The sequence below is a fragment of the Melitaea cinxia genome, chromosome 19, assembly GCF_905220565.1.
Source record: "Melitaea cinxia chromosome 19, ilMelCinx1.1, whole genome shotgun sequence".
NCBI classification, from domain to species: domain Eukaryota; kingdom Metazoa; phylum Arthropoda; class Insecta; order Lepidoptera; family Nymphalidae; genus Melitaea; species Melitaea cinxia.
Genome location: NC_059412.1, coordinates 15297973 through 15304697, shown reverse-complemented (window position 1 = coordinate 15304697; position 6725 = coordinate 15297973).

Sequence of the window (6725 nt, the reverse complement as noted above, 5' to 3'; positions counted from 1 at the left end):
GAAACATCGAAATTATTTTGTATTATATTTTTTTTTGGGATATAGATATAAAAGTACAGATTATGACAGGAACTAAATATGGCATAATGAAATAATACAATATTACGAATTTCCTCCAGAATATGATGATGTTTAGTAAAGAAAATAATAAACATTTATTTTCTTGATATACAAAAATTATTAATTCAATTTTTTTTTAAATCGTAACAACACAATTATTATATGTATAGTATGGTACATATATTCCATCATATAGCGTGGCGATGCGGTTTACTCTTTGTTTTACCCTCGCCTTTATATCTTTCACATCAAAATGTATTTTAAATTCCTTAAAATTATTTAAAAATTCATTTTAAAACAGAGTTAACATCCAAATGTTTTCGTGTGTGGAATTTAAAGTAGGTAATGGATTTGACTATTTTTGTAAATTGCCTCCTTATATATCGTTGGTATATAATTGAACGGTGCTGTGTGGTTACGGCATTAAGAATATAGCCACCTCCTCTTCCGTGGATGTCGTAAGAGGCGACTATAAAGGATAACACAGTTCCACTACTACCTTGGAACTTAAAAAGCCGACCGATGGCGGGATAACCATCCAACTGCTGGCTTTGAAATACACAGGTTGAAGACGGGCAGCAGCATCTTCGGTGCGACAAAGCCAGCCCTGCAGTGCATTTTTGGCGCGAGCTTGTGGAGGCCTATGTCCAGCAGTGGCCTGTATTCGACTGAAGTGATGATGTGATGAAAGGAATTAAACGCTATGACGCTTACATTAGTCACTTAATCAGTTTATATTGTATGAAATGATTTTTATTCCTTGCAAATGTTGAAAATGCTTAATGTTATATTCCATGTTTATGTTTTTGTCAACTGAAAATTTATTATAAACACGAGAGTAGATAAGGCGATTTTTATATTTGTATAAAACGCTTATCCTGTTGTTTTTAATACAAAGTCATGAAAGCTCTTTGTTTATTTAGGACGAGCAGCGCGGATAGATTACCTCCGAACGAGATTCACACCGCATTGTTGTTAGAACTAATTTAATAAATATTGCTTTATTAAATATAAATATTTGCAGCTCTTGAACACGTTGACATCGCTTAGTCACGGCTATGTACACTGCCGACGGTTATTTCAAGTTTTTTTTTTGAGATTGAATGGAAGCTTGTGTTGTAACGAAGGCGGGAAAACAGAGGGCGCTGTGTGTCAGACGCCTAATAACCCAATAGATGGACCTTGAGAGCGGATAAAAACATTAATTATTATTTAAAATGCAAGATAATAACTTACAAAAGATTTATAAAGGAACATTAAAGATAGATTAAAGTTTAAAATAGATATTAAACGTTCGTTTACGGTTTTATAGATTCATAAAATGATTAAAACGCCATTTTGATTTCTAGGAACACGTAGAGCTTAAAACTAAATAATACGGTGATAAAAAAATAGTGTTCTTAACAATAAACTTTCATAATCGTTGGAACACAATCATATTAAAATTACTCGAAATTTTAGTCACTATACACAGTATCTATAGTTGAACTTATTCTAATGTATACTTCAAAAAGAATATGAAATGTCAGGATAAGAGCTGGCTTCACCAGTTGTAGATAAATATTATCCAACAAATAAGTTATGATTAGTCTGGAGGTAGAAAAGAGCTTGAGAGCCTGTTTCTCTTCAATGTATAAACTTAGACTTCGATTTGCGAGTTGAAATCTCATAAATATCGTAGAATTCGATGTTACAAAAAATATTTTATATAAAAAAACTTTTGTCCATCCGTCTAATAGCGTTATTCACAATCGGCGAAATAGGCTCTAAGAATGGTATGGTATTGTCTAGTGGTAGTGGTAATGGTAGTGGGTCACCTGGACGGGCGGCGCGTCGTGCGGAGCATCGGCCGCCGCTGTCACCACCACCGTTAGCGCCACACACAGTGCAGCCACGCAGCAACGCATCTGGAACAAGCACGCGTTCAAATTATATTGTACTAGCTGTGCACTGCGGTTTCACACGCGGTAATTTGAGAAAAAAAATAGTCTTCCTCGGGAAATGGGCTATCCTAAAAGGAATTAGTAGTTCCTGAGATTAGTGCGCTTAAACAAACAAACAATCTATTCAGTTTTATAATATTGGTAAAGATAAGCTCAATGTCCACAAGCATTCATAAAAATACATACATATACGTTTCCTCGCAAAACGAAAAAAAAGCAAATTCAGCTTACATCGACATGTGATACAATGTGGGTAGACGAAAAAAATACTAAAGTAAATACGAGTTATTAGGGATAGGCTAAAAAAGTTTGTCATAAAAATATAATCATTAAAATCGGTACACCCACTAAAAAGTTACGAACACACAAAAAAACATAGTCGAATTGAAAACCTTCTCCTATTTTTGAACTCAGTTAATTGTCTTGTATATCAGTCGTTCAGAATCAGTCAAATAGAAGCAGTGATTTGAGTTCAGTTACAAGCCTATTTATTTATTTATTTATTTATTATAATGCGCCAACAAGGTAGACACTAATAAATTCACTATAGTCATCAGCACAGGGTACAAACAATTGAGTGATACCTCAATTATAGGCACATACAGCTTACATTAGAGTTTTTCATTACAAAAACATATCGACTTAAATCAATGAAAATTAAATTATTACAATAAATTTAAGAATAAAATAATTCAATTTAAATTAATTAACAAATCTATGTCTATATTAATACAAGCAAAAACTTTGTACCCCTTTTTACGAAAATTGCACGGATAGAGGAGTGTGAAATTTCGTACACTTATAGTTTATATGCGTGCTGTGTGGCTACGGCACTAAAGAATTTGGCCACCCCTTCTCTTCCCGTGGGTGTCGTAAGAGGCGACTAAGGGATAACAAGGTTCCACAACCACCTTGGAGCTTGAGAGGCCGACCGATGGCGGGATAACTATCCAACTGCTGGCTTTGAAATACACAGGCCGAAGACGGGCAGCAGCGTCTTCGGTGCGACAAAGCCAGTACTGCGGTCACCAACCCGCCTGCCCAGCGTGGTGACTATGGCAAAACACATGAGTTCACGTTATTTTTGGCGTGGACTTGTGGAGGCCTGTGTCCAGCAGTGGACTGTATAGGCTGTAATGTATAGTTTATATAGAGGAGTACGGAATGATAATAATTTTTTAAAGTTATGCATAAAAAATACATTAAATCAATAAATAAAACATTACACACTACCATATATTTGACACACATACGCATATAAACTTCTTTGTTGAATGTCCAACCTTATTTAAATTAATTAAGGTCGAATTTCGATCACTGGGTGACCACTAGTAAATATAATTATCTAATTTTGTAATTTTACAAAAGATTGTGCAGAAGTTTAAAACAATTTATCATCACATCGTAGGGTTCAGTTTATTACATCAAATCAAAATAGTTTTATTCAAATAGGTTTCAAAAGCACCTTCAAATCTTTATCTTACAAATCAACATTTAATTATCGTCAGAAGTGAAGCTACCACCGATTCGGAATGTAGATTCAGCAGATAAGAATCGGCAAGAAACTCCGTAGTTACTCTTTTAATAAAAAAAAAAACAATTTTAATAGTATTTACTACAACAAATAATTTACAGGATTAGCTATTATATAATTGCAATAATATATTATATTGTTATATTATTATAATAAATACTTATTATTATAATATATTATCTATACAAATAAATAAAATTGAAGTGTACGTTTGCGATATTAAAATAACCGTTTTTTACTAAATTCATATGTATGTATACACGGTACATATACCAAAATAACATTTTTTACAATTTTTGTCTGTCTGTCTGTCTGTCTGACTGTCTGTTTGATCAAGCTAATCTCTAAAACAGCTGGGCTAGTTTTGACGGGACTTTCACTAGCAGATAGCTGATGTAGTGAGGAGTCACTTAGTGAGGAGTTACTTTCATTGCAGAAATATATTTATTTTATAACTCTGCGAACTGAACAATAACTAACAACTTTATAAATTCCACGCGGACGAAGTCGGGCACAGCTAGTTGTAAATAAGACGATCATTACCAATAGATACTAAATATGTTGACAGTTTTGCTTAAAATAATCACTTTTATTTTTTTCAATAGTAATTAACAATATTGTTACTCGTAGTTCTCTTCGTCATTAGACAATATCGTGTCCCCAGGTGTTGTGTAGCATAAAGGTCGAGTACGGTGCACTCCTAGTTCGAGAACAGCGGGTCAGCGAGCACTCAGTGTGTATCTATTAAAGGGTGACCCATTTAGTGCACGCCACGTGCTCCTATTCAGCGTTTTTATAAATAAGTTTGACGGGCGACGTTAATTATTAGTTTACAATTACAGTAGCTGCCAGCCCTGACTCGTGCAGACCTTCATGGCAATAGATCGTCAAATATATGGCTATATGTTTTTATTAACGCTTTTAATAATATTTGGATATTTACAAAATATAGCTAATGATTATCACGATAATACAGAAATGTACACTTTTCATTTTTACAAATAGTAAAAATTAATATTAAAATAGATCAATCTTAACGACCAGTCAGTGTAGCGTTGAAATTCGGTTGTTGATTTTTTTTTAATATATAGACTAGCGCTTGACTGCGATCTCACCTGATGGCAAGTGAAGATGCAGCCTAAGGTGGCGCACGCTTGTCTAGAAGATGCCTAGTCACTCTTGATTTACATATAGATACCCAAGTTTGTTGGAAAAACGGAAGCCGGAAGGGCATTCCAAATTTTTGCGGTGCGTATTAGGAACGAGGAAGCAAACCGTTTAGTGCGAGATCGTGGGATTTCAACCACGTAGCGGTGCAGATCCATGCGATGCCTTGCGGTTCGGTGGTAGAAAGGTGATTACTGTTCGATGTTTCTATCCTTTGTTTATTTTGTACATTATTTCATTATATACACTCACGCTCATATCCTTTAACGTAATAAGTGAATTAGTTTAGCCATAGTTTAATATGTATTACTAGAACGAAGTCAAACATATTTACTGCTAATGCGACAATCGATAGTAGTTAGTTGTCTGTGTATCGGCAGTTACTTTGACAAGCGGTGCGGAGGCAAGTTAGTTTCGAGTTAGTTGCGGTCGCATTGGGGTTGCTACTTGATTGCATTGCTTCACGATTAAATATTTTTGTTATTAACAGGCGAAAGATTTAATATCCCCTTTTTTGAATGTTTAATAAAGGTGGTATAATGTTTTAATATTTTTAAGAAGTTCGTTAAGTATTAAGCGGTACTGTCTACTTTTAAATAAGTTTTTATTTTTAATTAATCGACTTCAAAAAAAGGATTTTTTTAATGTATATTCGGGGATAACTCCATCGTTTATGGACCGATTTTAATAATTCTTTTTTAATACCTACGATTTTATTTTTGTGTTACCCCCACATTAGGAATTCTAAACATTTTTGAATATCATATCAAAAATTGACCGCTCCAGCGGGATTCGAACCCGCGTCTCCGACTGACCGTGTCGGCGCTCTAGCCAATTAAGCTATGGAACGATATGCCCGCTAGAGCGAAATTTTTGATATGATGATTTTAATTTTCGGTTTAAGCGAACCGTGGCGCCGTCTATAGTGAGTTCTTTACAGAGACCCGTAACTATTCAAAGTTTCATATTACAATGAAAATCTTTGACAGGAGACGACACCATGCTATTATTAATACCTACGATTTTATTTTTGTGTTACCCCCACATTAATTCTTTTTTGTTGGAAAGGAGATATCCCTAGTTTGGTACCATGATAAGGAAACCAGGATCTGATGGTGGCATCTCAAAAAAATTGAGGAGAATCTTCGAAAATCGTAGTGGCCATTAGTGCTCGCTTGTCGATGTAATTAAAATCAGTTTTTTTCGTCTGCTAGCAAACACAATTATAGAAGCAATGGTTTTATGTGCGTGCTTAAAGCATTAGCAGTTAGACTTTTACTAGCTTCACTTCATTTCAGTGACAGTCACAATTAGACCAGAACAATCATAAAACAATCTGACATAAAATACCACCGCTCATTCCTGACTTGATACCAACATTACAACGTGAACGAACATCGAAATACCTCGTACATTGACATGGAGTAACATCCCTCGCTCTGCAAACACGCAGACACGTTCAATATGTGATATTTGCCGGCTCATCCGCGCTATGGTGTAATTCCGCAAATGTTATCGATTGCACGCGCCGCGGTCGCTCGCAAGCGTGACGATAGATTACACGGTTACGATTTATTGTCAGTAAATAATATACACTGTTTATATACATTGAAAAGATAAAACTTAAACTTAATCATTGTGTTTGCTCGCAAACGAAAAAACCGACTTCAATCTAATCAAAAATAATTATCAAAATCGGTTCATAAACGACGAAGTTATTACCGATCATACATAAAAAAAAATAGCTATAGCATCAAAATCGGTTCATAAACGACGGACAAACATATAAAAAAATATACAGTCGAATTGAGTAACCTTATCTGAAACCTATATGAAATCGGTTAAAAATATATCAAAAATTGATAACTATCGTTAACTTTAATAGGAACTTTCCTACGACAGACAGTAGAGTGGCGTTGGATTGAGTTGCTGCTGTAACTCTTCTTATATAGAGAACAGGGTTTTGTGCTGCAGTTGAACATTTACACTATGCCTCATATATAGTAATACGAGTTTAATAA